The sequence below is a fragment of the Opisthocomus hoazin genome, chromosome 8 (genome assembly GCF_030867145.1).
Source record: "Opisthocomus hoazin isolate bOpiHoa1 chromosome 8, bOpiHoa1.hap1, whole genome shotgun sequence".
NCBI lineage: Eukaryota > Metazoa > Chordata > Aves > Opisthocomiformes > Opisthocomidae > Opisthocomus > Opisthocomus hoazin.
This window is the reverse complement of record NC_134421.1, coordinates 41445244-41459441: the sequence shown is the minus strand read 5'-3', so window position 1 is coordinate 41459441 and position 14198 is coordinate 41445244. Positions and strand designations below refer to the sequence as shown.

General features: G+C 39.7%; 1 protein-coding gene across 3 annotated transcripts in view; it reads left to right on the top strand.

Annotated features, from left to right (window-relative positions):
- The window catches only part of CNTN1 (contactin 1), a 262785-nt gene that overhangs the window by 75394 nt on the left and 173193 nt on the right, over positions 1-14198 (top strand). For all 3 annotated transcript variants that reach the window (XM_075427774.1, XM_075427775.1, XM_075427776.1), the window contains exon 2: positions 2117-2163. The gene's annotated coding sequence lies outside the window, so the exon portion shown is untranslated. The remainder of the gene's footprint in view (positions 1-2116; positions 2164-14198) is intronic.

The following is a 14198-nucleotide window of genomic DNA, read 5'->3' as shown; positions in this document are numbered from 1 at the left end:
AATTAGTGTCTGTTGGTTTCTTTAACATTTCTTTGCTGCTTACATCGCACAGCAGTTGTAAGCTTCAGCTGAAAGAAATTAATGTAAAGCTATTAACAACAAGTGCAGAGTTTGGTGTAACACAAATGGATCTTGGAAAACAATATATAGAAAGTTATAGAAAGACTATTGTGTTGTACTGTTAGGGTGTTTCACTGAATATGATGGAGAATAGTTCTCAGGCCTTTGCTTTAGAAAAATACATTGTCAACTGAGGGAACTTTAATGAGAAATTGGTATTCTTTAAATGCTTGTCATTTCAGAAAACCGTTCAGAACCTTGAGGTTGTGTTCTAGTTTATTTACCGCCCCAGCTAATAAATTATGGAGCAGACATATAAAACCTGCATATTAAGTGTTGGAAGAATGACAGAATACATTGAATTATCCTGATGGTGTACTCAGTAACTTGTTACTTCAGGAACTTCCTACTGGAGATAAACGTGTTGTTTGAAAGAACAGTTTTCAAAGTTCCTGAGACTTACGACCATGCAAATACGTACTCTGCAAGGGAGTGAATGGAGACTAAAATTTAGGCATGACAGGGACAGTTTGTGTATGTGGCTCTGTAAGATTGGTTCAAATTATTTATGTCCACAGACTCTCAGGAGTAGTTTACGAGGAGGTAAAAATAATAGAAATGTTCTTTGTAGATGTGGAATAATCTGATATTTTGTAAAGGTCAGCAGCAGCAGAAGGATTAAACTGCAATGTCTTAACATGCATGCTTACTTACTTTATGAGGGGGAGAAGGGATGAGCCTGGAAGTACAGTCATGATCTTTCTTCTCCTCTCAGCACAGTGAAATGATTGTGACATTAAACTTCCAGAGAGAAGGTGCCACAAGAAAGTTGTGTCTTTTTACATAGACATACAGCATATGGAAAAAAGTAGAATTACACAACTCAGTGAAGCTTTATGATAAATTATTACATTTCCAGTCTTGTAAACGGTCATCAAATCACTGAAGGGCAAATCTGTTTTTGTGTTGCAGTAAATCAGAGCACAAAAGAAACAGAGTAGCGAGCATGCGTTGACTAAGCTACCTAGAAAGTGGTATAGCTTTCCAGCCTGAGTGCTTGGGTCTTTAATGTCACCTACAGAATTAGTATTGGACTTTGTATTTCTAAAAAGTTCCTTACCTCGCATTCGCATACTTAAATCATTGTCCATTTGGCTATTAACACAACTTAAAAATCCTTTGTATAATAGGGAGGAACCACAGTTACAAAAGGAAATACAGGCATGGGAGTGAGCTGGAAATCTGTTAGCTTATGTGGCCAACTTCTGAAGTGAGTACTCTGTATTGTACGATGTGTTTGGGTTGTACTAGAGCTTGGAAGCGTTTGAAAAATTGCAGGTAGTGCCAGTGTAGCGTAGTTCCTACCTTGGATCCACTGATCCAGACATAGAGTGGATATTACACCCAAACTGCTATGACAGGAAGTGGAGGTTTGGAGGTAGCTTGACAGTATTTGCAGCTGTGAATCAGAAGGTTTGGGAAGATGAAATCAAAGCAGAAGTTGAGTAAAGATTTTTGGATTGTTCTGGAAGGGCCTATCAGAATTTGCTGAATGGAGACAAATAGAAGGAGGGATCTGAAGAGACGCAATAAAGGAAAGAATGAAATGTGTTAGAGAAAGCGGGAGTTTTGTGAGGGTGTACCAGCATGTATCTGAGCAGGCATCTCAGTGTAATTTACTGCAGGAGAGAGCTCTAGGATTGCGTTTCTGTGATAAGGTATTAGTGACTTTAAAAATAGCTAAACGTGCACCCAAGCTTATTTTTAAAGGCAGTCTGTAATAGCTTGTATATCAAGTATTCAGGAAAAATAAACCCGCATAAGCTCACTCTGCTTTTAAAATTTAATTTTTTTAGGATTTTATGAATATGTCTTGTCTTTATCTGAGAAGGTGACTAACTAGAAACCCACGTGTTCATGAATTGCAGGAAACATCTGGGAAGAGCTGATTGTAAGAGAATGTTATGACAGCATGCATAACAAATTCAAACAGAACTGGTAATTGAAAAATTGAGAGTTGATCAAGTAACTGAACCCTGACTTTATTCAATTCTAGATACTGCCTCTGGATCTGGATTGAAGCAAGAGTCCACCTTATTAGAGGTTGGTGATTTTTTTTTTGTCCAGTTCTTACATCCTATTTGAAAATAATTATTTATTACCATGTTTAAGTAATGGAGTGAAAGATATGAGATTCTTAGTAGCAAATAATTAGTCCCAGTGCAATGAAAAAAGTGGTAAAACATTATTAATTCAGAAATTTATGCTGAACTAATGCACAGAAGCAGTGTTTTTGACCTCATCTACGTGATTGTTTTTTAAATGTTAGCTATCTTGAAATATAACATTTTAGTATTAGGTCTACTGGCAAGGGTTTTTGATTCAAATACTTCTCTGGTTTGAACTGATATTTGGTGTGTGTATCTGTGCATTCCTGTGTGCAGGTTGGAGTAGTCTGTACTTCTGAGACTCTATCTGCCATGACAGCCACAACAAAACAGCTTTTTGTATATATAATACAGAAGCGTAGGACCTGATCTGTATTTTTGCTGATGATTCAGAAGTGACCTGTTGGGTTCTACAATGTGTGTATGTTTGAAACATGGAAGGTGGTACCCGGTGATCAGGTTAGAGCAGGCTGAAGCCCTTCCTGACTTGGATCTGTATATGCATATTGCTGGGCAATAGGGAGCCCATAGCTCAGTGATGACTGTGTCACTCTATGAAGGTGGACTAACTTTGGGCTGTCTATAAAGTCATGTTACAGGGCAGTAAGCAACATGACGTGCCTCTGATGAAGCTAGGCTGGTGGGATGGACAGTTTAAACAACAGTGGCAGCTCAGCTGGGCGTAGTGATTTCTAATCCATCTAGCTGTTTATAGGAGTATGCTTAGATTTTCATTAGGGGTATGCAGGCATGATTTTTCCCCCTGAAGATCACTTAAAGATTGCATTAAGCTGATGTATATTCCTAAGACTATCATTCAAGTAAAAACATAAACAAGAGACGTTTTAATACAATTTTGGAAGCAGTTTTCAGTATATGGTTTGAAGTGCTTGAAGTGAAATCCACTGTTCTGTTGTAGAACAGGACCAGAGGAAGTCACTGCTCCGAGTGGGAAAACATGGTTCCTTGAAAGTTATTTAGCACTGACACATCTAAATTCTGTTGTCTTTTACCTTCTATTACTTCATTAATTTTCTGCTGCTGGACAAGGAAAGCACCAGCTGAGAGTAGTGCTGTAGTGAATCCTGTAGGTACCTACTTCTAGCCCAAATCCTTCTGGGAGTCTGTAATCGATGGCCTTGCTGGACTTGTCGAATGCAAGACAAAAGACAAACGGACTGAGGCATCAAGAGCCGAAGAGCTAACAAAGGAAGTGAATAACTGCTGCTTATCTTATCAGACAAAAGTAAGGGGGGATAGCCCATCACTGTAAACTCAGTGATCTGTGGGGCGCCGCGGAGGCTGCGCAGCCAGAGATTGCTTCAGAGATTGCTTTGGACAAAGCACAGATGGCCCCCGGATGCACATACCAAGATGCCCGCTCCGAAGGCGTGTCACACTGCTGAGTCCCGCTTCTGACGACACGACATTCCATGCCAAGAACCAACCGATACACAATAATTGACTTAGTCCCACCTCGCAAAAAGATTTCCAAACATATAAAAATTGGCACTTGAAAACTCTCTTTGGGAGGAGGAGCCAAGCGAGAACTTCACCTGACGGATGGGTCGACGGGCCTGAACCTCTCTTCCCCCCTCAAGAAGGGACGCCTTTTTGGTAAGAGTCGCGCCTGTGACTTTGTCAGACGTATCCCCGGGAACACATTGTTAACTAAAGTGCTAAATTATTACTTTGAGCTCAACTTTTGTAGACAGTGAATTTATCAATGGCAATTCCGAATCTGTGATAACTGTCGCTTGAATTAAACTACCTATTGTTTCAACTTTGCGAAACTGTTTCAGTGAAAGTCCTTGGAAGGGCTCTGGCAGGCTAGTTGAATATCAGACTCCCCTTACCCCCCCTTTAACGCGACAGAGTCTGAACCTTGGTGTCTTTGACTGATATATTGACAAACTTTTGTGGAATATTTGTGTAGTACTGAACCCAAGGGATCTGTGCAATATAAGCAAATATCAGTAATTCTTATGCGTTGTTGGGTTTTTTTTGTGAAATACCTCCTTGCATTTCTGTTTTACATACTGCTTCAGTTAATTTTAATTTAATGAAAAAATTAATGTAGATCAGACTTAATTTTGTAGTAGTTGTTGGCTAACCTGACTGAAAAACAGCCCAAATTCTCCATTTTTTACTGTTTAATTGATTGTTTTAGAGTCAAATATTTATCTGACTGTTTTGTCTGCTTCCATATTACAATGACATGAAGTTTTGTATTCTATATTATTCAATGCTAGTGAAATGGCATATGTTGTAGGCATGATTTCAGTCTTTGGACCTTGATTTATCACATGATCTCTGGAGAGAGCTAACTCTTCTGTTCAGCTGATTTCTAGAAAGCTGGTTTCTACACTAAGAAAGACAGAAGTGCAGCTAATTAATAGTTGTGATTCCAGTTGCCTGATCAGAGTTCCTGGAATTTGGTGGGTAACCTTCCATTTGGGTGACGGCGAGTATGGATAAAGCTCACTTACACCTTACTGATGATCGGATACTATTGCACTGTTCTTAGCATCATACCAGACTGTAGTAGTTCCAGTCCTTACAGAAAGTATGCGTAGGCTCTTACTTTGATTTACAGGTGAAGCTTTGTAAGTGAAGCTTGTTACCCGCCAGATTTGCCAGAGCTAGTAGCCATCCTTGTGTGGCGATGCAGGCAGGAGGAGAGTGCTTCTCAAACCTGTAGCAATGCATACTGCTGCAAGCAGACTTTCACAGGAGTTCTGTCCTCCGCACTTATAAATACACCTTATTATATCTTTTTTTTCTTGGGACAGGTGTTCATGAGACAGATCTTTCATTCCTGAAACCTGTTTTGTGTCTGCGATGAAGTCCATCAGTTTGTTCTTATGTACCTTTTCTGTTTGAGAAAGATTTTATCCACCTTTGTTGCGCTGTTCCTCACACTCAATTTCCATGTACATGTCATCATGCTTTCCTTACCAATACGCCCATAATTGGCATGGCACATGCTGTTAGTCGCTTATTAAAGAATGACCATTCACCTGCTTATTGTTCTGTACAAATGAGCTTGTGATCCCAGGAGCAGCTGGATATACCTGATGCTTTTTGTCTTCATTCAGAATGGCCACAATCTCCTGCTGTTTCTAATTTATAACTGCCATCAGTAAAGATGAATATTACTTTTATTCTTTGGCTGGAAAAAAAGCAAAATGAAGGATGAAGGTCCTTGTAGGGGAGTGGGAGGTGAAAGTGCAGGAGTCTGCAGTTCCCTGCAGTGGCAGGTAGCATTGCTTATTCTCCTGCTGGGACAGGGCACCTGCCTGCGAGTCCATCGTGTAGTGCTATGGGTCTGTGCAGCTGCAGCAAGCCCACAGGTTAGGTGTAATGTCTGATGTGCAGTTCCTCATCCGGTACTTTTCCCCAGGGAAGGAAGCAGCTGGGAGTAAGCCACCTGTCTCCTGCATGGCTCTCTCCCAAGCTCTTGGAATGCAGGGAGGGAGCAGGCCACATGCTAAGTGTACAGCTTTGATCACCATCTTCTGACACTGCCTGTCATGTAGAATGACAGAGAAGCTGGGGGGAGGGCAACGCAGCTGTAACGTGACATTGCAGCCTCCCTTTTACTCGCTGACCTTATGGGATTAGACAGCCTCATGTAGGACGTGCCAGTCGTTCATGTCTGGTTCAGGAGTGGCAGAGTTGCTGAGCCGCACTGAGCTGCAGCAGAGGAGGGCTCTCGGATGGGTCTCGGCACTAAAAAGGGCACTGTCTGGCTGTGGGCAAGCAGCGCAAGGTGCCCGTTGTGTGCCTCTCCCACAGCTTGACTCAGAGACATGATTCTCTGCTATGACCAGGCATGATGACTCTCATCTATTCAAAGAGCAAGTTGAGAGGCAATTACATTTTTCGGTGAGTATTCAGCAGGAGTGTGTTGTTGTGTGGTGGTGTGTTGTGTTAATTATTGCAAAAGTGGTAGCATCTCATCTCACAAAGCTCTTTGAAGTATGCTATGAGCTAATTAATATCCAGACATTCAAAAGTTACGCTTTCCATGTATAGTTGTATTTGTACGATGCAATGTAATCTCTTCCCATTAAAATTAAGCATTGCAGTGCCCCAAAGTATAGAGGAGTTAGATCTGCGTTTGGATGTAGCTGTTGCTTCAGACTAAATACTTCTCAACAATCTTGCAGAATTCAGTTGAATATGTTCTAATGAGCAGAAACAGTTCAAATCAACATTTTCCTGGAAAGGCCTTCTTAGGATACATTCTGCTTATTATACATTAATTTCTATAACTGTGCAGCTGCCTTTTATATCAGAGGCATTATTTTCAAATTGCTGCAGTAATTTAAGAGCAATGCTCTTGGTAAAGGCATAAACAAAGTACAAAGGCCAGTCTGTTTTCTACATAGTAGATTGTTGTTGAAGAGTTTGTGCCAGCCAGTACAGAGTGCAATCATGTCTTATTCCTCTCAAGAGAGATGAATTACTCAACTGCCTTGGCTGCTGCTGCTCCACATTCTTATCCTTGAGCTGTATTGTTGGAGTGGTCTGCTCCTCATCATGGAGCAGCCAGTGTAACTGGCAGAAATCTAAATGTATAGCATTGTCTTCTTCACGAAAGGTCTTCACCTGTGAGCTGTTTTGGATATGCACCAGCTTTTCCAACAGTGAAGTTAATTGTACTTTTCAGAATTTTTTTAAAAAAGAAAATCAACAGATTTTTTTCAAACAATAGTACTATGCACAGCAGTATCTTTTAAAACTGTTGCAAATTTGCAGACTGCATTATTGGTTGATACACTGATACGTTGTGAAAGCCCAGGTAATTTATCTTGCCAATTTGCTGTTCAGAAACTTTTGTTCAAGGCTGTAATTTCCTCTGGTGGTTGACACAATTGGAACTGTGAAAAGACAAGGTATGTCCAACTAAGACTGCCTGATTCAACTGTATTTGTCTTCCACTCGTTTTACTGAGAAGTACTGTGTGCCTTCAATAATTAATCTTTCTTTTTAAAGTTTGTGTTTGGAGCTACGTACATGTTTTAATGTGGTTGCCACTCCAGTTTCTTAACATGCCTCAGAACTGTTACACCTCCCTTGGGGTTAAAATGTGACTGGCATGCTGCTGAAAGGCACCTCCCAAGCGCCACTGCTGCTCATGATAAAACCCTTTGACTTTGGTAGGAACAATATTGAAGCATATACGTAGCTGTCCCGAAGCATTGAATAGAAGCATTATCAAATCAGCAGATACTGAGGGTCATCACAGACATTTTGGAATTGGGGGTGTGGAGAGAAGTCTGTGCTAGACTGGGTCACAAAAGCCGGTAGTCTTGGAGGAAACACAGTAGCTGAAATGACAGAGACTGAGTGTGCAAGTCCCCAGAATAACCCATATCCCTTCGTTTGCAAATGGAAATTAAGCTGGTATTTTGCTCAAAAGAAGTACTTGTTGCATAATCAACATCATTTATTGCAGATTAGGAGCAGGATCCCTGCAGATGCTCAAAGTGTTTGCCTTGCTCACCAGTCAGCATTCCACACACCCTAGGCAGGGCCAGTGGAAGGAAGGTTATCCAGATGTTTGTTCAGCCAGCTGCTGGTTTTGGCGCTGGGATCGAATCATGGATATCACCTCTTTATCTTGAGGAAGGAAGGGTCTGTGTAAGACACTTATATTGCAAGTGTGCTGAAAGCTGTTTGAATCACGGCAAGATGTTAAGGCACTTATGTGTTACTGGCTTTCACAAGTAAACAAGAAGAGATTCATGTGGCTTAGAACAAAGTGTACCAAATGGCCTTGCAGAACTCTGACATCTTGGATATGTGACTTTTCACTTTGCATTACTAGCAGGTGTATGCTTTTCATTAAAAGGAGACTAACTTTGCAAAAAAATTGCTTACTAGAGGTTCCAAGAATTATGCAAAGCAGTAGTTATTCATAGATTTCAAGACACAAAAGCAATTCCTAGACAATTCAAACCACAGAACCTTTCCCCGATATAGACATTAATTTGAGCTGCATGGGTTTTTTTTAAAGACATCTCAGTAAGATGCTCTGGTGTTGATATTTGCCCTATTAAAAATGCTTATTAACTATAAAGGGACTCCAAATAAACAGATCAGAGAAATGTTGACTCTAGAGACTTTTTTAGTGATAGGCTGTATGAATCCCACCCTGTGCTAAAATATATTTTAAAATAAATTAACCATTAAAAAATTATAGATAGTATAAATCTGTTATTGTCTGCCAGTATTTGTGGCATGTGCTATTTCATCTTAGCTTTCTTTTGGAAAAACCATATAGGCTGAAGTTCTTCAGGTCTAGCTTGAGGCAAGTTTCACAAGTGTGACTATATAACTTCTGTAGAAATTTTTCTTTAGTCTTCGACATCCTTTTGAGGTGTTGATTCAAAGACTGAATGCAGAATACTAGTAATGACTTTGCTAACATTATGTACTGGTCCTAATTGTATCAAATACAAAATCATAACTTATATATTAATTCTAAGGATAATTATGTATTAGTATGTAATTCTCCTGCTTATCTCTTGAAGGATGGCTAAAACTTCACAGCAGAAGTGCATGTTCAGCTGGTTTCCTGGTCCTTGCTGAGATCGCTTCAGAGCTTTTTGGGCTACAGCTCTCCATTTTATACATAAGATTTCATGCTAATCCTTTAAAATAATGCCATTCTAAAATTGAAAAATGATGGCAGAAACATATTTATTTGTAACTGAGAGCTAGATAAAATTTTGTTCCAAAGATGAATTATAAGTGATTATCTAGTGCCTACCTGATTTTGCAGATGGGATATAACAAATCGCTGTTACATGTGCTCTGCTAATCCTGAATCACAGTAATTTGAACAGCAGTGTTGCTAGCTGTTCCTTATCTCTTTTTATGTCTTCTGCATACATCTACATGTCTATACACACATATATTCATGCATATACATGAGGAAGGTACATTTTGATTGTACTGGTCTCTTCTGGGTGATACCCATTTTAGTTACTCTAGTGGATACAGTAGGTTTGGTGATTTTATTTTCTTCTGTCCAGAATAAGCTTCGGAGATTCTCAATAATCTCCCATAAAGTATTTGGCTAATATGCAATGTGTGTTGGCTACTGTTCTAACCTTTGAAAGTTTCTCAACAACACTAGTATCTCACTTTAAGTGCAGAGCATTGCAAATGCCAAAACAATATTAAGAATTCAGTGATGACTTCTGCAAATTGGATTAGGAACCATTGTGCTGCTGCTGAAGTAACAGAGAAAAAATCTAATCTTAATTTGAATAGTGGTGTTATGAGTTCAGCTTTTGGATGCTCATCAGGTGTGGACAGGAGAGAGGCCATCTGCTGTCTACGCTGTGCTGTTCTCCTGGTGAGAACTGTGTTGGCAGCTCAGGGGAAAGCAGGGAGTCTGTTTTGACATCAGCCAGGTTGGCTGTTCTCCCAGGAGATCAGCTGTGGGGTGGTTAATGGCTCAGAAAGGTGGCTTCCACAGCTGTAGGTGAGATTTGTGTTAGCTGGATCATCTGATGTTCCTGATAGACTTTAGTCTGCCATCACCAGAGACTGCAGAGCATTTCTGGAGAGCTGGACACATTTTTTCATCTGAGTAGTGAAAGGAAATCTGCTTGGCTGAAGAAATATTAGAAGTGGTCTTTTCTCTGCAGAAGCATGAGGAGCAGTGGCCTGCAGGGGCTGCTAGAGAGAACTTCATTTTGAAACTTGAAGAGCTCTGTCAGATATTCAAAGTATGAAATTGTGCAAGATGATGTATTTATACTTCTGTGGCATACAAACTGATCTAGATGGTACAAGTGTTTCCTGTCTCGATTTTTCTGTTGGGATTTTTTGTTTCATTGTCCTCCTTTCCATAACACCCCATTTTTCTTAGCTCATTTTTCTCTCTCACTGTTTCCTTCCTTCTGGAGTAATTTCTTCCACTGAAATCCAGTGCTCATTAACCTGATATCAGAAACAGGCTTTTAGGCAGGATCTTTCTTGTCCCTCCCGCCAGCAGTTATTCTCTTCTCTTAGGCTTGCCTAATAAAGGCAAAGCAGACTGAAGGTATGAGTTCTTTCACCACATCTGCCCCTTACAGTTCTTACAGGTTCCTACCAGCCTGCTCATAACCCTAGCAAAAAAATGTCTAATGCAGTAATCCTATAAGTAGTGATCAATTTTCCTCTGTAAAAAATCACGGGCGTGAAGCACTGATGGTCACAAGCCCACCAGCTACCCCATCTCTCCACCAGGTCAGCACAGGGAAAAGAGAAAATGGCAGCAGATGCCAGCACATTGCTTTATGGCCACAGACGAGATTGCATCTTGAAAATGTTCCTCGTTCTGTTTCATGACAGAGCTTGAAGATGAAAATATTCTTCTAAATAAAAATATTCTTCTATAACCACAACACGCATTAGAGTTAATAAGGAGTTTAATCTTAAAAAGTAATAGAAAACTGGAACAATTTGTATGTTTTGTTTTATGGTGGTTAAGGAGATTCAGCTTTGTCTTTTAAATATATTTTGAAGTTCAAACTCAGGTGAAAGCTGTGGCTTGTAACTGAAGTCTACCTCTTTCTTAGGCTGCTGAACTCTGCTCTGTCTTGTGGTGGTGTGCGTATCTTACGTATGTTCTGGGTGTGTATGTGTGTGTATGCATTTTTGTGCCCACAGCACTACTTTACAAAATTCCTTTTCTCAGTTTTTGTAGTGAAATTCAGTTGAGCAGTATTGAACCAACTGGTCGCATTCTTTTGTAAGGTCCTTGAAGAGTACTATGTATGGTACTGAGATTTCAGGCCTATTGTTTAAAAAAAAAAATCAAGTATTAAAATAACATATTGATTTAGGTGCTTTAGTAGACCACGTGTGAGTTATTAGAGAGGGTGTTACTGAGCTGCTTTAGCTGACTGTCAGTTACTTCCCTCCTGATAACCAGTTCTCCCAAAAGTTGTTGTGAGGGTCATATTTAAGGTGTAGGAAGCCACCTGTGTATCTGAGCTCTCTTCCCTGTGTTTTATAGAGCAATGGAAAACCATACTTTTCAAATTGAGTGATGTTTGTGGAGGCTGGGAATGTCTGCCTGAATTTGATGTTGGTTCTGTGAACAGCATCTTTATCACAACCTCTGTTTTGACAGGAGGCATTTATTTATCTGTGTGTATCATTTCATAAGAGGCATTTGCATGTAATAGCCAAACTACATCTGGGAAATTGTGACAGGAGCAATCATACTGTGGATGACTGTACAGGTAACAAGCAGCTGGTTGCCAGCAATAGTGCTCAGCTCTGAGTAACGACTCTCAGTGTGGGGAACGTGGAAATTCCCCACGGGGAGCGCAGGGACCAGAATGGTGTCAGAGGGTTTCACTGGCTGGAAGCCAAGGGAAGCAAACAAGGAGAGTTGTCTGTCTGAAGTGCTCAAACCGAACAGTGGACTAGTTATTCGTCAGGGGTAGAACTAAGAAAAGAATAAACAGTCATGTGGGTTTTAGGAAGAAAGTATTCGAGCAACTCTGAGTCTTAAAGAGCAGGATTTCAGGGGCTTGTGATTCAGGTTAAGGCCAGCCCACCCTTGGGGAAGGTATGGAAGAGACAGCAGTGAGCAAGACAAGAATCCATTTTGGCCTTTTCTTTCGATACAGAGCAAAACTAAAGCTTTTTTGTATGGGTGATAAAATTTAAGAAAAAAGTCAAACCCGTGAAGAGACTCATTATTGAGTAGCTAATAGCACGGCTCTTGTAGCTGGCTTGTCAGCTACTCCAGCTCTTCGCTCTGCCTGGTTTAGGCAGAGTCCTGGGACTGTGTTCAGATGTAGCTGTGGTAGGAGCTGCTGTCAGTTCATACTCAAACTGCCAAGCCTCGGAGGTGTGTGAGGATCAGAAGCATCTCATCACCCATTTAGATTGGTTTCTAGTTCTATGACGTCCTAAAGTTAAAAAAGAAAACCAAAAAAACCCAATGCAAGTCAAAGACTTTCTGGATTTTATTTCACGCTTTAGAAATAGTTACATACACACATTATATATAAAAACTATAGTGTGTAGGGTACATATAGAATTTAAAATACACATTTAAAAATACACTTTTCATGTGTATTTAACTATATTGTGCCAGGCATTTATGTTACATACCTCAATCAATTTAATAAGCTGCCGCCATTTTCATAGAGCTTGTGTTGCTAGCACCACTAGTGTAATGGAGCCTTAATTTGGTGCAACATTTTCTGTTTCCTATGGAAACAAGGATTGTGCAATCACTTTCTCTCTGTCAGTCCTCTGCGTCAGGTTTTGAACTGCTGATCGAGCTCCCACAACATGGGAAGGAAGTCTTCTGCGAGTCTTGAATATAATTAAGTTCTTACAAGTTTCATGGTGGCTGTGTCTCAGTAAAGAGGAAAAACCCAAACCAGTGCCCTACTGAGTGGAAAGCTGTTATATATTCTCCTTGGCAGCAATCAACTTATACATACCTCCGGGCTAAGCACAGGAGGTGCTGTCTCCTGCCCAGAAGAGATGTCAGGAAGTACAAGTGGTGGGAGAGAAGCTGAAATTATTTTGGTTATGGGGTATGAGAGAAGTAGGACTCAAATCTGTAGGAAACTGTGTTTCATTACATCCGTCGGTCACAGAACAACTCATTACATATTTTTTTTTTCCTTTCACCATTCATATTGGAGTTTTCAAGTAATGTAAGTACTAAATTCAGCAAATATGCAGTTTTACAGATAAGATGCATCTGAGATGAGAATGAGAGGGAGATTGAGAGTCTTTGCACATTATGCTTAATGCAGCTAAAGGTATTTTGCTTCACACTTTATCTTTGTTCTCTGACGCTTGCCTGACTTGCAGCCTCAGAAGTCTTTTTTGCAGGGTCTTTGAAGAGATTTGCATTAGTGCGCACTAAAATATGATAAGCATGTAATTCCAGAAGACCATTTAAAAAAAATCAGATTTCAATATGGAGTCACAATAAATTTAAATACTTAGCTGTTTGTATTATTCTGAGAGCTAGTAATTTATGTTCTTATTTTCATTAATATCAATATATTTACTTACTATATTGTGAAAAAAGGATTTGAGTAGTATAAATAATTTCTAAAAACAAAGCATAAAATTAGTTCAGAAGTTTTGCTTTTATAAAACCTTCAATGGACCTTGCTATCAAACTAACCAGAACAAAGAAAACAAACAATCAAATAATGTGCCTTCTGCAGGCTAAGGGAACAAAACAGCCTTTTAGATTGCTATAAAGTTTGTTGAATTTGGCTTCTGACAGGCAGTCAGAGATACAAATTCCCACCGTGGGGAGACATAACGGCCACTGGCCTGCTGCTGTCGTCCTTCAGGCACCGGTGTGCCAGACGGCTCATGGTAAGGTGTGGTATGCAGAAAAACTGGTATTACAGCTAAACAGGAATTAGCTTTAATAAAAATACCAATACTTTGAATGAAATATAATGAAATATAGCAAAGAAGACAACCTAGGAGCACAACCAAAGGTACATGATTTGGCAGCATAAAGGCAGTCAAATTTGAGCATTATTAAGTGAAAGGAAAGATATGCTGGGAAGATTAATTGGAATAGTAATGTCCATTGCTTTCTTTCAGTAGCAGTCATTGCAGAGAGCTAGAGATTGCGTTAGCACAGGAAAAACATTTGTACAATATACAGTAAGAAATAAACATTTGAGTTGTAAAAGAATGGAACAGGTGAGAAAAGAACTACTTGCTTGAAAGTGTGTAGTTCTTTGAGAATGTGATTTGATAGACATTCTAGAGAAGTGTTTTGACACACAGGCTAATTATTTTACAAAGTAATTAGTTGATTAGGACAGTTAGTTTTGCAGATGAAATACCTCTAAGTAAGATATAACTGGAGAATTAGAATATGGTCAACAGAAGTTGACCACATGTGTACAAAGTTCCGCTTATTCTTTCAAATAATACTAAAAAAAAAAGTGATAC